Source organism: Pyrgilauda ruficollis, unplaced genomic scaffold (assembly GCF_017590135.1).
Source record: "Pyrgilauda ruficollis isolate IOZ18807 unplaced genomic scaffold, ASM1759013v1 scaffold67, whole genome shotgun sequence".
Taxonomy (NCBI): Eukaryota; Metazoa; Chordata; class Aves; order Passeriformes; family Passeridae; genus Pyrgilauda; species Pyrgilauda ruficollis.
Window position 1 is genome coordinate 1,192,396 of NW_024528488.1, and position 21,117 is coordinate 1,213,512.

Consider the following 21,117-nt stretch of genomic DNA (forward strand, 5'->3'; position numbering starts at 1 on the left):
CCCTGCCGGGGCTCCCGGGCCGGGGCCGGCGGGGAGCGCCCGGCGCAGCCGGGAGGGCGGCGGGAGCGGCTCCCGGAGCGGGGCTGCTTTCTGCTTTTGCTTTTCAACTCGAGTCCCTCTCAGGAGCTCGCACCTTCGGGCGCTTTTAATTTTTTTTTTTTTTTTGTTATTCTTTCTGGTATTTTAAAACTTTTTTTAAAATTATTTTTAAAGATTTTGTTTTTTTTTTTAAACATTTCAACTTTCCGACGCCAGCGCAGAGTTTTGCCCTGATCGCCGGGACCGCGTGCGGTGCCGAGGCCATGCGGTGAGCGAGGTAAGAGCGGGGCTGGCACCGGGACCCCCGACCCCCGTCCCGGGCTGGGGCTGCCCCCGGAGCCGCGGCTTCAACGAGAGTGAAATGTCGCATCGCTCCTCTTGGTGCTCTGGCCCCATAAAGACGTCCCACCCTCGCGCAGGTACCTGCAGGACAAACCCTCCTGTCCCCCAGAACGGTCACAAAGCCGCGAAGTTCGGCTTAGTTTCGCAAAACCTCCCTTTTTTATAGAACATCACGTGGGAATCTTTTCTTTGTTGGGGTTTTTTGGCTGCGTTGGAGCTGCTGAGGAAGCACCAGCTCGAAGCTGAGCGGGGCAGTTCCTGCCGCGGGCCCGGGACTGGGTTTATTTTCCGCCGCGTGTGTCGGAATGGAGCGGTCTGAGGCGGGTTTACACCCGTGTGAGCTCCCGAGGAACTGGGTCACTGCTCGCCCAGGGTGATTCAGGGCGCGTTTGAGTCCAGGGGAACATCTCTGTGGGCTCTGGTGGGAGTTCCGCGCTTGGGAGCGTTCACTTATTACTGCTTGTAGTGCTCTTGGGGAAGCTGACGGAGAGAAAGTCTCACTCAGGTGTTCGCAGAGCCTGTCCGGAGGGTCCCACCTCCACCTTGGTGGGCTGGTTTTACACCTGAACATTATGAGATGAGAGATTTCAAAATGCGGGGCTGATATCACCTCCCTGCTCCTCCCTCGGGTTTTGTTATAAAACAAGGCACGACTCCTTCCCCGAGTGACGACAGATCCCGGCTCCGTGCTCCGGCGGGACCGGGCTGCGGTGCCCGGGACAGCCCTGAGCCCACGGCGCTGGCTGCTTACAGCCGATTAAAGCCTTGCTCTGCCGGCTCCAAACCCGCTGTAACTCTTGAAATCAAGTATTTATGGAATGCTGCTCACTCCCTGTCCGGTATCGTCTCTGACTGGCTTCGGGAAAAGTAAAATTGCCAAATTTAGGTCTGTTACAGTAAATGCTGGAGCAGGTGGATGCTTTTGCTGCACAGAGGGTTTGGGTGCCCTGCTCCGGTGCTGGCAGGACGGCTCATTCCAGTGGCTTTTGGTGCCTCATTGACTGGATAGGGACTGGGAGTGAACTTCTGCTGTGCCACCTCGTTTTCCTGGAATTAATGTGATTTCTGTGCATTGAAAGGAGAGCTGACCAGGTGTTAGTGTTGGGGGGAGAGGGGACCGTGCTGCCCCTCATCCTTGGTGTCCAGGGAGGTTACGGACTCAGAACCACCCTGAGTCCCCATGTGTGACACTGAGGTGCCCACTGTGTCCTCAGGAAGGACTCTGTCCTTCAGAGGGGTGACAGTGACCTCGCTGCCTTGCTCTCCTGCTGCACAAGGAGCTGTCCCAGAGCTCAGGAGCTTGTCCAGGTGGGACTCCAGGAGCTCTGCGTGGTGCCATCACTGGCACAGGTGCAAAGGGATGGTCCCAGAGAAGAAGCTGCTGGTGGGGAGGAGGAAGAAGCAGGTGCATCATCACAAGGGGAGGGAAAATGCATCCCCTCCTTGGGGGAGCCTCCTGATAAATTCAGCTGGAAGTGCTGCAGGAAGGTCTGCTTTGGAAAGATGAACTAGAAGCCACAGGTGAAACAAGTTGTTTTCTGGTCCTTTGCTCCATTTTTGGTACATCCCACGCGTGTTTTAAAGGTTATTTCTCCCCATCCTGGTTCCCAAGCTCCAGAGGCTCTTGCCCGCTGTTACCGCTCCTTTTCCTGAGTGCTCATCCTGCTCAGTGGGTTTTCGTTCTCTCCAGCTTGCAGGCTCCTCTGAAACTTCCAGGTGAAGTTCAAGAATAGGTTTGCTTTTCCATTTACCTTACTGAGCCTCAGCAATAGTCTGGGACATCCCAATGATCGAGCTGGGGAGCTGAAGACCCCACAGTTAATTACTGGAGCCACTGGCACTTGGAGCAGTTTTTTCTGCCTGCATTCCTGCTCCTGTATTTGTGTCTGGTGATCCCAAAGACTTCCCCAGTTTTTGCACTGATAGCAGCTGATTTAATAAAATTCCTTTGCCTCAGGATGGGTGGGAGCAGCTCCCACCCCTCCGTGGGCCAGGTTCCTGCTGGCACCACGAGCCAGCGATGTCACCACGTGTGCTGCCCGTGGCCCCCTGCCAGCCTTGTTTCAGGGCATGAGTGTCACCAACTTGGATTTTTGTGGAGTGTTTTTTATGAAAAGTTTGTTGTATTTGGCCTTCTTGCACCCAGCACGCAATAGCTGTGGGAAGGAGGCTATTTCTGGGTTGGTGCTGACATTAGGACACAGTATTAATTTTCCGTTAAATGACAGATTTATTGGAGTTTTCTTCATCTGCACGGTCTGACCTGAAAACCTGAGTTGGAATTTGCCAGAAGGGGGCATTTTGCAAACATCACAAAGGATTTTGGTGGCGGGGAGATGGGCAGGGTGAGCTCGGCTGGAGGATTAGGCAGCAATGTGTGTCTGGGAACTGTGGAGTTTTGGGGAAAATTCTCGTGCAAATAAACACTAACAAATGAATTTTGGGTCATTTAGGGCTGAGGGCTGAGTGCAAGGAGGCCAGCTCCCAGTCCCGGTGCAGCCTGCTGGCTCCAAGTAGTTGGTAAATAAGAAGTTGTGGAGTAGCCTTAGTTTTTTTTAGCCCCCAAGGAAGCTCTTTAAAAATGTCTTTTCCAGTTATCTCCCAGTAATTGTTTCTTGCTGTAGGTTGAGCTCTGAAAGCTCTGGTGTTCTTGCGTGAGGTTTCTGTGATTTTCCTCTCTGGAGAGAGGGTGTGGAGCTCACAGCTCTGTGTTCCCTCTGTTGGAAGGTGGTCCTGAGCTGCCCATTGCTCATCCTGACCAGTCCTGCCCAGTAGAGCCAGTCCTTCTCTGTGGCACACCAGGAGCTGTGCTGGGCTCTGGGGATTGGTTTTTGTGGGGGGATGTGTGTTGGATTTGGGGTCCCAGACAGTGTGTACTTTCCAGCCTCACCAGCTCTGTCCTTACCTCTTCTGTCCCCACCCCAAACCCAGAGCCCTCCTTAATCCTGGCATCGAGGCTTGGCTTTCTCTGCACTTCAGCATTACCTGCTGCAGGCGCAGGGGACATTGTAAAGGCTGCTTGGGGTCAGCCCTGCCCTGGTGCCCACAGCCTTGGCTGGTGGGAGCTGCTGCGTGGGTGGGATCCTTGTCCTCTCTTCAGCCCTGGGGAGAACAGGGCAGAGGCAAATTAGGGGAGCTGGTGGAAGAAGTGGGGTGTAAACCTTGTTTCTGTTTCCATGGTTCAGTCTGTGATGTGCCGGTTGCTGAATTCCAGTTTGTGTGCTAAATCCAGCAGGAAGGGACTGAATTTGGGCACTTGCGTTCGTTTCAGGAGGTCTCATGGAGGTGCTGGAGCATCCCTAGTTCAGGATTGTGCTAAACCAGGCTCAGGTGCCATCACCCATTTCCTGAGCTTTTTCCTTCTGCAGTAAATGCTGATCTCTCTGCACATCGAGAGCGATGGGCTTCCTGGGGTGATGGGGAAGGTGTGCAGAAATAAAACCAAATCTTAAAAACACCTTCCTGCTACTCCTTCCTTCTTCCCAGGCTTGATTTCTCTCCCAGTTTCTTCCCTTTCTCCTCCTCGGAGGTGCAGGGAGATGGAGAGTGGTGGCTGTGGCCAGCTCATCACACCTTGGCTCTGCCCCTCCTTCCTTCTCAGGGCACTCCTTGCACGCTCCCGCTGCTCCAGCCTGGGATCATCCACTATTCCTGCTTTGCTATAGGAGCTTGTCCTTGGCTTTTCTCAGGGTTTGGGGCTGTGCTGATCCCTCATTCCAGACAGAACCTCCAACACTGGAGCATTTTGGCTGCAGTTGCTGCCTCTTGTGCTTGATGCCATCAGCAGCTCTGTCTTTGCTATACCTGTGCCATCTTTCCAGGAGAGACGGAGAGATTTCCATGAGCATTCCAAACCCCAGCCTGCTCTGTGCTGCTTTCCCAGGCACTGCAGGATAAAAAACATCCATGAGAGAAAAGCCAGGTCCAGATGTTGCAAGAGGCTGCTGCGGTAATGGATTATCCCCAGCCATTCCCGGCCTGGATGGCTCCTGTTCCAAGCCACCGTGTGGTTTTTTCCCTTCTTCCCAGCCTGGGCTCCGTTGTGGTGCTCTCCCTGTTGCCAGAGGAGCATCCCAGCACGGACAGGAGCCTGGAGGAGCTGCCCCGACGCTGCGTTCCCGTGGCAGAGCTTTCCCAGGGTGTTTTCTGCCGGGAGCTGGCGTGCGCCGCCGCACAGGAAATTCTGGTTGCACCATTATTGCAGAGCCTATTGTTTGGGGCAAGGGCAGGATTCGGGCTTGCTCACATCCTCCAGTGTCTCGCTGTGCTGAAAGGATGTGGTGGGGTAGCCAGGGCTGCAGGAGGAGCATAAAACTCCGAGCTGGGTTTGTGCAGGGTTCACGCTTAGCCCAGATCCCTGCGTTTCTGACCAAACCCACCCGTCTGCTTTTCCATGGGAAACCTCGGGGTTAAGGAAAATTTGGAGTGAGGATTAAGCAGTCCTTTGTTGCAGCTGGGCGCGTTTTGCTGCTCAGCCTGCTCCTGTCTGTGCATGGTGTGTGGCGGACACCTTGTGTAGCCAGGTGGGATGGAGCAGGCGCACCCTGAGGGATGTAAGGTCAGGAGCTGGGGGACGCTGAACCCCCCACCTTGGAGATGGCAGCACACGTGGCCCGGCTCTCGGGGTGTGTGTAGGCAGGCAGAGCACGTGGCAGCTCTGTTTTCACCTGCCACAGCCTCGTGGCGTGACCAGGGCTGCCTGTTCACCTGGCCGTGCCTCCGTTCTTATCGGGGTGTTGGAGTGAGCCGCTCTGCCCGTGTTTGCTTTCTCTTTGCCTTTCCCCCTGCGCTAATCCTTGTGGCTTAGATGGTTGGCAGTGATAGCTGCCTTTCCCAGGCTGGGCTCTGCGGGTTGCAGAAGCTGCTCCTCACTCACCCGTGTGAGCCACAGCTCCTTTCAGGCTGCCTGGGATGTTTTGGCTGCCGGCAGGAGCAGGAGGATCCCAAAGCTTTGTTGTCCGGGCTGTGTAGGGATGGCTGCTTGCCCTCCTCGGGTTTTTCATTCCCTTTTGGCTGCCATCCCAAAAGAGGGAAGGCACCAAAGCAGGGCGGGTGTGAAGAGCCAAGCTGCACGTGTGACATTCCTGCCCTGCTGCACGCAGGGGCAGAATTCAGCTTGGAGGTTCCCAGGGTTTTGTCCTGGGGCAGAATTCAGCTTGGAGGTTCCCAGGGCTTTGTCCTGGGGCAGAATTCAGCTTGGAGGTTCCCAGGGCTTTGTCCTGAGGCAGAATTCAGCTTGGAGGTTCCCAGGGCTTTGTCCTGAGGCAGAATTGAGCTTGGAGGTTCCCAGGGTTTTTTCCTGAGCTTCTCCTGCCCCAATAGAGCCCTGGGCAGGCTGTGCTGGGTTTGTGGAGCAGGGTGGCTGAGCTGGCACAGAATGGGACCCAAGCAGCCTCTGTGCCGTGCCCGTGCTGCCACGTGCCTGGCAGAGGGACGGGGAGCCTGGCAGCAGCTGTCCTGTGTCCCCCAGCTGAACAAGCCACGCTGGCAGTGGCTGTAGCTCATCTGCTGCTGCTGCTGCTCTCACGCTGGCACAGGGCACCAGCTGATGCCGTCCTGCTGCCACTGGGCTGGCATTGTCTGCCAGGGCCTCCTGCACACTCAGGGCTTGTTTGAGAGAACCATTAATCAGTTTAAAGCTGCCCCGTGTCACTCGTGGCTGGGAGAAGTGCCCATTGTGTGAGGGAACAGCAGCACCGTGTGAGTGGCTGTCCTGGCACGGGAGTTATGTCACTGACAGGGAGGTCACAAGTCCTGCTGGCCCGTGGTGCCTGCAGAACCTCTGGAGCAGAGTTTGGCTGGGCACTTGGGCTCCACCACAGCACCCTCTGGCCTCCTTCTGCCAGGCTGGGGCAGGGGTGGCACCAAGGTCCTGCCTGAGCTTGGCTCTGCAGCTGAGAGTGGGAGGAGAGCATTCACCAGGTCTTTGAGCAGTGAGAGGTGTTGGGTTTGCACTGGATGGGCACTTCCCATCAGGCAACCCCAGGGTCTGTTACCATCTTCCCATCCCTCCCTCGCACTGCAGGGAGCTGGACAACATTCCTGGGTGCAGAGCACATCCTAAACTGGGTTTCCAGCTGTGTGCTGGAGCTGGGAAAGGCTGTGGCAGCTGTGACAACAGGAGAGCAGCACACCCCGTGTCCCTCTGCTGTCACCCTGGGAGCATCCACTTACAGATAACAGGGCTCAGGGAGATGTCCTGGCGTTCCACAGAGTGCCCTGTGCTGCATGGTCTGGGTGATGGCAGCAGGCCCCATGGTGTGGGTGAGACCCCATGGTATGGGAATGCTGGGCATGGCTGGGGTGGGTGCCTGGGAGCCCAGCTGAGCCTGGGGGATGCTCTCTGCACCCTGTGCTCGCTCGCTCTCTGTGTTTTCCAGGGAACTTTCACACACCACTGGCTGATGAGTTGACTTTATGTGGTGTAAGTCCTGCCAAAACAATTTCTTCCTGTTATTGCTGCTCCAGTTTTAGAGAAGTGATAAGAACCTTTTGCAGGGACCTGGTTTCTCCCAGGGGCTCTGTTGCTCTGGGCTGGGAGCTTTGAGCAGGGGTTGCTGGGGTGACTTTTCTTCAGTCCTTCAGTTAAATTTCAGAGTTAGATTTAGTTAAATGATTTAAGGGATGTCTGAGTATAGTCTGTATAGGATCTCTCCACAACCAGATGGATCTGGTTCATTTTGGGTGATGTTTCCTATGAATTATCTCTTCAGTTGCTCATGGAGGTGGTTAATGAAGGGCGAAGACCTTGGGGACAAGGCTTGTGTTCAAATGGGAGCTGAGACAATATGAGTCTGTGTTTGGATCTGGATTGGAGTTCTGAGACCATCCCAGGTCGCAGCCCTGGTGCCTTCAGCTGATAGTTCCTCTTGGCACACCATTTTGTTTCCAGTCCTGCAAAGGCAGATTTTTAAGGCCAGACCTTAAATATTCCAATGGGAATGGTGTATCTTAAACCCCCTTCTGTTTGGTTTTTAATTTGTTTTGAGTGAACAAATTGAATATAAAGCAGAGCCACCAGAAATACAGAATCCTGGAATGGTTTGGGTTGAAAGGGACCTTAAAGAACACCTTGTTCCAGGCCCTGGATGGGCAGGAACGCCTTCCTCTGGAAGGTTTGGAGGGCTGCAGCGTGGGCCTGGGCCAGGCAGTGCTGGATCAGCTGTGGTGACTCAAGATAAAGGAATAATTCCGGGTTTCCCGGTGGCAAACAGAGCTGGGAGGGCTCCGGCCACCGCCGCACAATCGGGACTGAGCAGGCTGCACTCCTGTTCCTGAGAGAGGCTGCTGGGAGAAGGAAAAACAGGAAAAAGGGCACTTAGTCATGGGCTGAGGTGCTGCCCCTCTGCTCAGGGTGGCAGGGCTGTCCCAGCACCTCAGGTGTGGAGGGTGAGGGAAATGGGGGCACAAAAGCCCCTTGTGAATGCAGACATTTGAGCCACGAGGATTCTGCCAGGAAGGAGGGAGCTGGGCTCTTCAGCTGGGCTGTCCACAGGAGCCTCTGGGAACTGTGTAAATGAGTTGGTGCTTGCAAACAGGGATCCTACAGAAGGGATCTGCTGCAGCAAGAGCCAAATCTTCACTTCTGACCCTTCAGGGATTGATGTTTTCTCACTTTGGGATGCAGCAGCAGTGCCTTGGAGAAATTCTCCAAGGGCAGGAACTCCTCTGTGGCCTCTCTCTGGTCTATAATTGGTCCCTGTGACTTCTTGCCATAAAAATTAAAGCCAAGTATTTAAATAAACTTTTTTAAAGATAATTAGTTGCATTAGGTAGAAATATTTGTATAAAATGGAAGTAAATAAGTGACATAACCCAGCCCATGTTTGACACAGCTAGAAGCAGTTGTCTCCAAGACACAGATTATTCCATAATTATCCCTTAATGAAGTTCTTACCTCTTTTCTGTGAAGGATTTGCCTTTGTCCAGAGCACAAGAGGAAGCAGCAGGTTATATGGAAGTTACATGATCCAGTCTGGCATGTTCATACTCCTTAAAGCTCCTCTGTGATCAGTGGGTTCTGCACCCATAAAGGATGAGGGCAATGCCACAAAAAATGTCTGTAGGGAATACAGGGAGTCCATTCCTGTGATTTCTGGCTGGAGTGTTGTGTGTGATAATTAGTCTGTAATCTTTCCAGGCACCTTGCTTTGATTCCTGGAGAGTCTCACCTTTATTTACAGCTACAGCATGTGTTAATTAAGACAGTCGAAAAAGAAGAATTTTATTTTGGTAAGAGCTTTACTGCAGAGTGCTGCAGGACAACTCCATGGAACGTGGATTGATTGCTGGATGCTCCTTGAGGCACTGCTGAGAAGATCCCAAGCATTCCCCATCTTCCCTCAAACACAAAAGGAGGTGTACCTTTGCTGGAAGCAGGAAGGAGCCATGGATTTAGGTGGTGTTGGAGGACCTTCCCTGTGTTCTTCTGTCCCCTCTGCTGAATGAGGATAACACGTGGCAAGAAGGAATACTGAGATCCCTAATTTGAGTTTAGTTTAGGCACCTAAATACATGCTGGCACGTGTCAGTGGGAAATCTGATTTTGGTGTTAAAGGTACAACTTTCCCTCTGATCATGCCTCAGGTTTTAGCTTTTCTATTTTTCGGATTCTGTGCTGCTTTAGTGTGTGGATCTGAGCTTCACATGAGGGAATGGTGAGCTCTCTACACAAAGTAGGGAGACAAAACAATTCCTGCTCTAGTTGGGGACCAAGGACAAAAAAGCCCAAAAGCACAAACAACGTGGGCTGAAGAGAAAAAAACAGGAAGTATGGGACTGCATAACCTAAAGCTGTAGTTGAACAATTAACTTCAATATGCGAATGGAGCAGAACTTATAAAAGTGGCAGACCCTGTGACCGTTTGGGGATTTTTGTGCCCATTTTGGTTCATCTTGGGTGCAGCCCTGTCTGGGCTCTTCTGCAGCCCAAGGTGCATCTATTGAGGCCTTTTAATAAATCCCTGCTTTATTCTTTAGCTCTGTGTAGTCTCTGTTGTAGGGCAGCCTGCACAAGGCATCACTGGGAGGGGGCTGGCTCAGGGGTGTCTGGGAGCAGTTCCTGAGCGTGCAGGAGGGTTTCTAGAGAAGCATCAGTCTGGAACAGGATCTTCTGCAGAGTGCAGCAAAGTAGCCTTCAGAGCCTGCTGTTAATCTGCTCTTTTGCTGGTGGTAGAGAGTTGGGGTTCAGCCTCACATGGCTTAAATTGAGATTTCTAATTGTGGAAGTGTGGGGACACCTCATTTTAAGCTGGATAAATAACAGTTGGGTTTGGTCTGGTGGCTGTGGAGCTGCATTGCTGTAGAGATGGGTCAGAACTTTGTGTTCCTGAGATGGAATTGACCCACAAGGATCACTCCTGGCCCTGCATAGGACAACCCTCAAAATCACCAAGTAACTCAGCTCCCAGATGAGGGGCTGGATTAATTTCTCTCTTCCTTTGCTCCTTCTCTGCTTGTAGCCCTAGTGGAGGGGCAGCTTGGGAGGGAAGTTCAGCACAGGCTTCTGCCAGGGTTGGAACAAATGAAGCAAGGGTGATGCCTTGGATGTGAGGGTCACAGAGGTTTCAGTGGGTTTCACTGATTTTCATTGGGTGCTTCATTGCTGCCCTCCTGAACCTGTCCTGTCACCCCTGGGGGCTGTGGGGCAGAGGGTCACTGCCTGCCCTGTGTTTCTGTGTCCACAGGCAGGACTGAAACTCCCACCTGCCCTGTGCCAGGGATGGCTCCTTGCAGCCCTTCCCAGCTGCTCTGTCTTTCAGGGAGATTATTTCTGGCACGCTCTGTCAGGTTTCTTGATTTTCTTGCTGCAGGTAGTTGTGAAACAGCAGCTGTTCTGCAAGTGCCACTGCTGGGCTGGCACTCGCTTACCTGCTCCTGTGGGGAGGAGGGAGAGTGAATTAAGGACAGACAAGAAAAAGAGGGATTAAAGTCAATGGAAGATCCCTCTGCTTCTCTGGGAATTGAGTTTTACTCAGGTTTTCTGCTGGACAAGCCCTTTAATGTTTTTTTGTTGTTGTTGAAGCATGTGTGTTGCTTCCTCTGAAGGAAGAAGGGGTCACTTTTTCCACACTGCTGACGTGAGCTGTGAATCACAGTGGTTTTGGGAAGGTGCTGTCACTGGGACTAGTCACCTGTCAGAATATTTGCTGCCTTCACCCTGATGTCCTGAGGCATTTTGCAGCCCGTGTGCCAAAGGGTTGGGTATGGCCACAGCTCAGAATGCACTTCTGATGCTTCTCCAGGGGGATGGGCAGGAAGGATTGGCTCCTTAAAGGTTTGGGTTTTCAGGCAGTGCTGTAGCCTGTGGATGGGAGGTGATTTTACTACAGGAAGGAAATGTGTCAGCACGTAGCAAAGATCCAGCACATGGCCTGGAAGCCAAGGGGGTTTTGCCTTGGTGCTCCAGCCACAAGAAAGGCACAACTCTGGAGGGACATGCAGAGAGCTGAGCAGGTTTTGTGGATGCTGACAGTGCTGGGGAGCTCCTGGGAGCTGGGGCTGCTGCTGCCCTGCCTGTGCAGGCACGTGGAGCCTGCGTGGGAGTTCCTGCAGCAGCTGAGCAGGGTTTGAAACCCAGCACTGAGGAAACACGAGCTGGGGTGCCCTGGTTCACTGCACCCTCCACAGGCTGCACATCCTTGCAGAACTCATATCCTTGTCTTTTCTATGGATTTGCAGCCTCGTGCCCAGCTGCTGTGGAGCTCCAGGGCTTTCCAGAGCTGTGGAAGTGTATCATTGCTGCTCAGCATTGGCTGAACACTGTCTCCTATAAAGAATTTAGGTTTGTGTGACATGAGCTGGCAAATGAAGATGTTGTTTTTTGCTGGGTGGCAATGTTTGGATATCCACACTGTGCAATTTCCTGCAGAAACTAGATATTGCCTGCACGTGTTCCCAGACTCTTTGTGTTTTAAAGCCTGGGTGAAGCTGCAGGTGTGCTGGGCTCATTCCTGGATGTGCACCTCAGAGGGGATGGGCACTTTCAGGGTGACTGGTCCTGTCCTCCCCTGCTCATAGCTTTTGTATAGACCTTTGCCACACATGGCAATAAATTTGTTTGCTGTTGAAAAGGAGTCATTGGAGGGACTATAGAATATACAGAATACAGAAAAGGGTGAAATAGAAAGGTGCCTAATTCTCAGAACACAGCCCCCAGCTCCTTATAAAAAGATTCAGGGTTTGTTCCATAAACAAGGACAAAGGGAACCTTTAGCTGCTCCTGCTCTGCTGAGTTTTGATCCCTGATAAAATGGGGTGAGCACCCTTGGGGAGTGCATGGTGGGCAGGCAGGGGAGACATGGCTGTGTGGCCACCTGTGCCTGCTCAGCCCCATCCCTGGGGCAGGGGCAGGAGGTGAGAAGCTCGTCAGCAGTGATGCTAATTGGGGGCATTGTTGGCTCCCTGCGTGGCTGGAGTGTGGCTGGCTCTGAGCAGGGAGCAGGCCCTGGAGCGTGAGCAATGGGCCTGACAGCCCCTTTGGCAGGACAAAGCCACGCTGGGGACACAGGCATGGCCTGCAGGGGCTGTGCTCCCGTCCCTTCCCCTCAGCTGCTTTAGTGTCCCTGTGGGATGCTCCTGGTGGGCTGGCCTTGGTCAGCTGTGGATTTGAAGCCTCGGACTAGGAGATGAGGAGCAGCTGGGCCAGGCTGGGATGCACAAGTGCAGGATAACTCAGTGACAGCAGCATTCCCACCAAGGTGTCACCCACCCACCCACCCGTAGTTCCTGCAGGGCATCGCTGTGTGCCAGCCTGGGCTCAGTGTGTGCAGTGGCTCTGGATGCAGATAAGAGTGAGTTTTGGTTGTTGCTGTTGAGGGGGAGAGCAGCAAAAAGGTGTCAGCTTGTCTAGGAGGCATCTTGTGACTTTGGAGTGTTCTGCACCAACCTTGTGAGGAAAAAGTAAAGTACAGGCAGGTGTTGGACCCCTAAAAGGGCCTTTCTGGAGTGAAAAGCTCCAGCCTGAGAGCAGGCCAGGCATGTGGCAGTCACTGTGGTTTTCTAGAAACACCAGAGCAGTTTTTTCCAGTGCGTAAAGGCAGTTTAGTGCAAGGCCACCAGCCTTCCTGAGCTGGACATCCTGGAGTGCTGCGATGGACAGAGGCACAGCAGGTGTCATTGGCCTGTTTGGGACATCACACCTTCCAACAGCCAGAAACTGGGCTGATTTTATGGAAAAACAGTGCAGAAGACTCTTCAAGGAATTGTTTGCTGCTGAGGGCAAAGACACTTGTACACTTGGTACCTGGGGCTCTAAAGTGAGACTTGTCACCAATTTCAAAGCAGGGCAGGGAGATCCCTCACCAGTACTCAAAAGGCTGTGCTGGGTGAGATGGGTTTTCCCCAATGAGGTGCCTGGGGAGTCGAGAGCCAAGCAGCCCCTGCCCAGCCCTGTGCTTGTGTGGTTGTGTCCAGCTGCTCTGGGGAAAAGGGGAAAGGAGGACAAGGGTAAATTCCACCCATGCAGCTGCCTGAGAGGAATAGGTCACTTGGGATCTGTTTGGAGGCAGAAATAGGGCTGGAAGTGAGACAATGAAGTAGAGGTAAGGTGTTCTTTGACATCACCAGGGCCGCATCAGGGAGTTGCTGAGTAACCTGTTGAAATAATGCCTGAAAATGTTTGAGCAGAACGGGTTGCTGCCTGTGCTCCGAGTCTGTGCATGTGAATTTGGGGCTGGTGTTGGCACCCAGCTCTTTGTTTCTAATCCTGATCTGAATGTGCTGAACCTACATTAGCACAGAATCCCAGACTGGGAGGTCTGTAACTATGGCAGTGTTCTCCAGACGTGACCCTCCGCTCCTCATCTCAGCGCTGGCATCGGCGGGTGCCGTGGAAGGTGGCACTCCTTTCTTCCAGTAGTAATTCCATGTCAGAGAGGAAATATAAATAAACTCCCCAAACAAAAGGAGCAAGGAAAAAATAATTCTTTCAAACATTTGAGCAGGAACAATAGGGTAGGATATGCACTCTCTGGGGAGGGCTAATGGCTGAAACCGATAGGAGCACAGTGCTGCCTTGGTCTGTGCCTAGCTGGGCTCAGCGAGGATTATTTATAGCAAATGTTATGGCAGAAGCATGTGTGACCTGCAGGCTCCCAGCGAGGGGAAGAGCTTTCCTGTGCTGTCTCTGGGATACAATAGACAATTATTTAGACACTATCTTTGTCTCAAGATATAAACAATTAAACGCTGGCTACTGATTTCTGCTCTGATGTTCAGACCGCTTTCTTGCTTAGGGATTTGTGGAGAAGGCAAGGACTTTTGAGAAATGCCACAGCTGTAAAGTTCCTGAAGCATCTCTACCAACCTGACTAATTGGGAATGCAGAGTAATGTCACAAGCACCACAAAGTTGTTGCTTCCCAAAGGATGGCAGCCAGTGGTTCAGTGTTGTTCAGCTGACATTAATGGGGTGTGGATGGGTGTAGACCCTTGAATCTGCCTGTTCCATTGTGTTTTGGCTCATCACTATGGTATTAAAGTACCTACAGCTGCTACTGGATAGTAATTAAATGTTCTTACATGTAATTAACTACTTTCAACTGACTACTGAACAGCTTAAATAATCTACATGTAATGGCTGATATTTTGGTATTAGAATGGTGACAGTTGGTGCCAAAGAGCTGGAGAGGTTGGGGAAGCAGTTACTGTGCATCACAACAACCTTGTGCTGGCAGGTGGCTCCTCCTTCAGGCTCCCTCCTTTTCCTGGCTGCCAGAACCAGAAGGGTCCTTTTGGATCCCTTCAGGACTCACCTCGGGCTTATTTTCTGTAGAGCAGAAGAATTTAGATTTGCAAGAAAGGGGAAATGTGTAGGGTGCTGCTGCTGTGGCTCAGTGGGCAGAGGGTGAATTCGCACCTGCAGTTCCTGGATCAGCAGTGTGGATCTGGAGGAACATTTAGCACAGGTGCAGTGCCAGAGGTGTGTGGGCTTTTTGAGAGGCTTGGTCTGAAATCCACCTTCAGCAAGAGCTGATCTGTTATGTTCGTTATTTAGTTCCAGTTGTATTCCAGGGATTTTATATCTCTGTGTTTTTATCTGGAGCTTCTGCTCAGCTTTGCAGAAGGAGCTGGCTGCTGGCTCTCTCCTTCCCTGTGTGTGTAAAGCTGATCCTGGCTTGGTGTAAGGTTTTAGTGCTCTGTGTGCTGCAGAGGCCAGGGCTGGTGCCCTGTTCGGCTGCCTGGCACCTCCCTGCAGTGCCAGCCCATCTCCAGTGTGGAGCTGTGGTGTTTGCAGTGAGCTGCTCCCTGCCTGGCAGCACCACCACCAGCCCAGTTTGTCTGACAGATGCAGTGGAGCAGCTCTCTCTCCCTCGGCCGCAGGCAAAACGAGTCTCCTGCTCTAATTGCATTGTGTTTAGCCATCTCACAAACTCTAAAGCTCCCTGAAATGGGAAGGAAGTAATGTTTAAATTATACATGAGTGAACTGATTTACTCAGCCTGAAGTTTTGAGTTCCGTCCTTATAAATACAGGGCTGGAGCTATCAGTCTGTGCATCCATCCGTCTGCCTGGTGAAGATTGAATTAGCAGGAGCACAAATGCAGATCCAGGCCTGTAAAAGCTTTGGCTTAAGCCAGTGCAAACCATGTGGGGCAGATGCTGCTGCCGCAGGGAACGTGTCGTGTTTGCCTGGGGTTATCTTGTCTGGTAGTCTGCCCTCAGTGATGGAGGAGACTATTGCTGCAGGGTCCCTTCTGCCACTGGCAAGTGGTGTAGTCACTGCCCCTGGAAATATTTTAAAAGTGTGTGGGTGTGACACTTGAGGACATGGTTTAGTGGTCAGCATGGTGGTGGTGGTGCTGGGTTGATGGTTGGAACCAATCTTGGAGGTTTTATCAACTCTAATGATTCTATGATTCTAAAACTCAGTGTTTTGATAATGTCTGTCCACCCCTGACTGGGAAGGGATTCAGACTGCTCCTCTGTCTGTCTCCTGCTCCTAGTGGAGGGGTTTAGCTTCCTGTGGAAGGGATTTTGCAGAGCATGTGAAATGCTGGTTCAATTCTCTGGTCGCTTCCTATGGCCACCGGCCCCACTCCTTGGGGAGCCCAGTGCCGGAAAGTCGTAACTGCGCTCGCTGATGGCCTGGAGATCCCTTTTGCAGATGTTTCACCCAGGTCTCTCCTTCCACCTCGACTGAAATAAATGAACAATCAAGCTGCAGTGCTGCCATGCCTGGCCGGGGCCCAGCAGCACACCGTCCTCCTTGACCCAGAAACAGAGAATGCTGGATTTTTGTAGGGGCTGCATTGGTTTGTGGGATGGGGATATGCTGGCAGGGATCTGCAAGGTGGGCAGGGACTTGGATCATCTGGCTGCATCCTCAGCGTGGGCTCTGTGACCAAACACAGCTCTGCCCTTGGTCCTTGGATATGGCACCCAGCAAGTCTGAAATGTCTGTGGAGACATAAACAGAAAGGGGGAGAAGTCACGATTCTCTCCCTATTTGTTTGACCTAAATACACTGAAGTAACTGTACCCCCATGAAAGAGATAATTTCCTGACTCTGGAGAACTTAACATCTGTTTCCTCCCATTTTTTTTCAGTGGTAGAACATGGTAACGGAAGAACTGGCGGGGTTTTCTTTCCTCTTTTTCTTTTGTATAGCAAGAGGCGCTGCATGCTTGGGCTAAATACGCTCTCCGAGAGCAGACAGGTTTCTCTCAAGGGTTATATGATCATTTGTTCTCTATTTTCTCTCCTTCCTGCCTCCCCCCGCCCCTCCTGGAGAGGAGCGGATACAGCGAAGCCCAGGCAGGACTTCCTTAGCTCAGCCATGCCTTCTGGCAGGCTCCGCCGCGTGCCCTCTCCCTGTCACCCCCCTTCCCCGAAAAACAATGGCCAAAGGCTCCTTCTTGTTTGTTATTTTGGATCCTGCAGAGGAAGAGCCGAGTGGAAGATCGTGTCCCCGGGGGCCCTCGGTGCATTCCAGCTCTGGCAGCGCCCGGCGAGGCTGTCGGCGCCTGGGCCGGGCCGGCCCCCGGGCCTTTCGCGGAGGGACACTGGGTTTGGAAGCAAATGTAGCACTGCTGAGAGGTGAGAGGAGAGGGATGGAGAGCCTTGGAGGGGTGTCTGGAGTTGCTGCTCCACAGTGAGTGCAGATCCTGTCCTTGGAACATCCAGCACAGCGCAGGTTGTCACAGTGCCAGGAGGAGCTGGGCTTTTCCACCGACTGTTCTGACATGGTTTGAGCCCCCCAGCCTCTCCTCAGCACATGGGGGGCAGTGAGCCTCAGACCCTCTCTGCCTCTGGCTCCAAAACCTCCAGGACGACCTTGGGTCTCTCCAGGTGCTCTGAGCCGGTGGCTCTGTGGAGGAGAGCGCAGTGTCTGGCACGTGATCCTGTCTAGGCTGCCCCAAGGGCAACCTCACCACCAATTTCCTCTTTGTTCCCTTCAAAGGTTTGTTGTTTCTCAGGGCCCCAGTCAAAATAGTTCTTTCGGGTCACTTGATAGAAGGGATTTACCATTTGCCTGGAACCTGGAATATGCATGCTCAAGAATCCCACAGCACCAGGGGATCCTGGAAGCACAGAACCTTCCTGGGTTGGAAGGAACCTTTGAAATCATCTCATTCCACCCCCTGCCAGGGACAGGGACACCTTCCACTGTCCCAGGCTGCTCCAAGCCCAGTCCAGCTTGGCCTTGGACACTGCCAGGGATCCAGGGGCAGCCACAGCTTCTCTGGGCACCCTGTGCCAGTGCCCTCCTAGTGTTTCAGAGCTCTAAATATATTTTTTTAAAGAACTTACTTCTGCTTGTTGCCCAGAATCTGCAGAGATCTGAAGAAGACTTCAGGGATTGTGTGGTGCCTGCCTGGCTGGCAGCCTGAACTGTGTGCTGTTAAGTGAGCAGTTTCTTTCCATCATTCAGGCCTCTTGAGAAAACTCAGCCTGGATCAGGCTAATTCTAATTTCCTAACTGATGCTTCCTTTCTAGTAGGTCTTGCTACCCTACTGCCTTTGGACCTGGTGTCGTGGTTTAACCTGGTTAAACAGCCTGGTTTTGCTCTGGATAACTTAGTGGATAACTGTGTCTGGATAGTTGTGGATAACTTGTGTAGGGCAGCTCAGCAGCAGGAGATTGCCCATGGAAAGTGTCACTCCCTGACGGGTGGCTTGTGACAGCCCTGATTGCTTGGGCCTGATTCAGTGTCCTTTAAGTCTCTGAGAGCTGTCAACTTCAGTGGGTGTTCCCTGGGCCCATGCTGTAATTTCTGCTGGCTGTCTGCTAAATCACACTGAAAAGGAGCAAAATTGCTCTTACTCTCACCTGTATCGTGCAGGAAGAGCCTGTTGCCAAGGGAATGTTGTGCAACCACGAGTGAGATACAGAGCACCTATAACTTTCTTAGAGATTGGGATAACGCAAAAAATATGGAAAGAATTTGGAGGGGGAATCATGGCTGTAGATACAGATGATTGTGTAACACACCTGGTGCCCTTGGCTGGGGATTTTATTAATCCCAGCTTATTTATCCCCCTCAGTGACCTGGAAAAGGAAAGTGAATTTTCAGAATGAAGGCTGCTGCTTTTGTGATGAGAAGAGCTGGGCAAGTCAGGGACCCACACAGCCCCTGTACACTGGAGCTGTTGGCAGTGTTTGCTTGATAGCTGGAGTTTTATAAAACCATCTTCCCCTCCAGGTGAGATTCTGTGTGTTTTGTAGAGCAAACACACGAGCCTTTGGTCTCCAAACCTGGCTGAGCCACCCTCCTTAGGCTCAGGTAATCTGAGGGCAGTGGAAGAGGCGGAGGGGAATTGTGTTTTCTGTGGTTAAAGCCCTGCTTTAAGTGATGGTAGTCCCAGCTCAGCTGCTGGGTGGTGACTTGCTACGACTTGACATCTGCAACTGCAGCTCAAGGAAGGGAAAAATAAACATGTGGTTGACAAGTGGTGTAGTTTTCTGACTAACAGCTGTTCCCACAGCATTTCTTCAAAACGTCTTTCCCCTGCACCCCAGAAAGGTGAGCAGTGGTTCATCAGACACTCTCATGGCTGCTTTCCTCCATACTCGAATTTTATTTTGTCATGATGGGCCTAAATGCCCCCAAGGCCATGTGATTTGGTTGGAAAAGCCACCTTTGCCCTGCTTGGCTGGTGGGAAGCACAGGTTGCCCCAGGCAGCTGCTGCAGGTGTTCGCACAGCGGTGGATGCTGCTCCAGCAGGCAGTACAGCAGAGCAGATTTTGGCTCCTGCTCAGGGAAGACTGAAGTAAGCTGGCTGAAATTTGCCTCGAGGGTGGGAGGTTTGCTCTTGGTGAGGCAGTGCCAGTCCTGGGGCTGGAGCTGGCTTAGGGGCAGTGCTGGACTGAGGGCACTGAACAGGCTGTGCTGGGAGTTGGCTCTGCCAAGGTCAGCCTGTGGTTTTGTTGCCTGAAGTTTCAGTTTTCATGTTTTTACAGATTCTGTACTGCATTAGTTTATAACTCTGAACTCCATATGAAGTGTCAGCAAGCTCTCCTCACAGTTCAGTCAGACAAAACAATCCTTTCCCAGCCCCAGAACCAAGGACACCTTTGCAGCTTCAGCCCCAAAAAGTGCAAAGAGCAGGGAATTGAGGAGAGCAAACTGGGAGGATGGGACTGCGTCACCTGGAGCTGGAATTGGACAATGAACCCCAAAATGGAAATGGACCAAAACTTATAAAAGTGTGAGAACTCATGCCTTGGGGTCCATCTTGGCTGTAGCCCTGCTGGGCTCTTGCACTGCCCAGGGTGTATCCTGTGAAGGCCTTTTAATAAATCCCTTTTAATAAATTTCTTTAACTCTGTCCAGTGTCTGCTCTAGGAGTCTCTCAAGGCATCAGTTTCAGTGTGTGTAGTCCTGCAGGTGTGACTGGGGGGAATTCAAACATCAACAAGGTGATTCTGAAGATGAGGAGAGGTTCAGGTGAGGCTGTGGTGGGAGATGGAGAGGAACCAAACACTGGTCACAGAATGGGTCTCCTCCCTACTTAGAGTGCTTGGGTCTGGCTTCATGGTGACAGCTCTAATTTACATCTGCTTTAAACCTGCTTAAAAAAAATACAACCCCCCTTATTTAATTTTAAAGCCACCCATGTGCCCTGTGATTTTGGATTCTGTTGCTTCTCTGGCTAGGGCTGTGCAGGATCTGTCCCTTGTTATGGGCTCTCTTGCCTGCCACATGAGGAACAGCCTGTCTCCTCTGTGCTAGCATCCCTCCAAAGACTTCACAGGCAAGCCTCTTCCCTTTGAATCTTCTTTCTTCATGCAGGATCCACCCAGCCAAAAACAATAAAACATAAAACTGGAAAGAGAAAACAAACAAAAAACGAGGACCATTTGTGATTTCTGTCTTTTGCTGCCAGTTGGCTGCATGACTTGAAACGACTGAAGTGCTCTTTTTTTTTTTTTTTTTTTCCCCAGCACTCCTTCCAGCCCATTCCAATGTGTTAGTCTTTAAGTTGCAGCAGGAATGTCTGGGAATAACTCACATCCCAAAGCAACAGCCTGAGAAATGAGGAGCTGGTCTCCTCCTCAGGCACCAGATGGAGGAACTGTCCTGCTCAGCCCTTGGTTTTTGGGAACAAAAGCTTCTGTGGTCTCTGCAGGGACCCATGGCAGCACAGCTCCAGCATGAATTTCTGCTTCAGGGTTTAAATGGAGGCAGGTGGTGCTGAGGCCCAAAAGTACCTGGGGAGGGAAGTGCCTCTATTAAAACCTCCATGGTGGTGGGTACAGGAGGCTGAGTAAAGAGACAGCTAGAGCAGGGCAGCGTGTGGAGCATCAGCTCTGTGCTTGGGCTGGGTAACTGGGGTGTGACTGCAGGTACCCGCTGAGCTCTGGGGCTGCACGGGGTGTGTGGCAGTGGTGGCTGGGCTGGGGAGCTGCAGGGTGTATCTGCCAGTGGGCATTTAGGGTGTGTAATTGTAGGGTGTGTTTGGCTGTATCCAATGGTACTGTGCAGCTGTGGGGTGTGTTTGGCAGTGCACATTTAGGATGTGTAGTTGTGGATAGTATTTGTTAGTATTCCTGCAGGATGTGTAACTGAGGGGGTTTATTTGGTTGAGTACATTTAGGTTGTGCAACTGTGGGCTGTATTAGGCAGTGTACATTTAGAGTGTGTAAGTGTAGGGTGTGTTTGGCTGTATCCAGTGATACTGTGCAGCTGTGGGGTGTATTTGGCAGAGTACATTTAGGGTGTGTAATTGTGGGTAGTATTTGGCTGTATTCCTTCAGGATGTGTAACTGAGTGGGGTGTATTTGACTCTATACTATCAGGTTGTGTAATTGTGGGGTGTACTTGGTTGTATTCCATCAGGAAGTGTAACTGTGGGGTGTATTTGGCAGTGCCCATTGAGGCTGTGTCACTGTGGGGTGTGCTGGGCACAGGCAGTGCCACTAGTGCCTTCACCACAGCCCTGAGCAGAGCCAGCAGCACCTCACATGGTTAATAAATGGCAAAAATGGCCAGGAGGAGTGAAGAGGGGATAAAAAACAGGTGAGAAGCAGCTCTGTGAGCTCTGAGGCTGGTGAAGATGGTGAGGGTGAGGTGCTGAACAGGGGGGTGATCCCTGGCAGGAGCTGTGGCCTGTGCAGGCCCCACACAGGAGCAGGTTCTCCTGATGGGAGTGGGACCTGTGATGGCTCCACAAGGCAGGAATGGGACCTCCGGAGGCTCCCCACAAGGGCAGGGGGATGTTCCTGGTAGGAATTGTAGCCTATGGAGCTGATTCCTGGCAAAAATTGTAGCAAGTGGAGGCCCCACGGGAGCA

General features: G+C 52.2%; 1 protein-coding gene across 1 annotated transcript in view; it reads left to right on the forward strand.

Annotated features, from left to right (window-relative positions):
• The first annotated feature begins 17 nt into the window (after positions 1 to 17).
• Positions 18 to 21,117, forward strand: part of ARHGEF9 (Cdc42 guanine nucleotide exchange factor 9) — a 190,038-nt gene continuing 168,938 nt past the window's right edge. The window contains exon 1 of the mRNA XM_041484784.1: positions 18 to 316. The gene's annotated coding sequence lies outside the window, so the exon portion shown is untranslated. The remainder of the gene's footprint in view (positions 317 to 21,117) is intronic.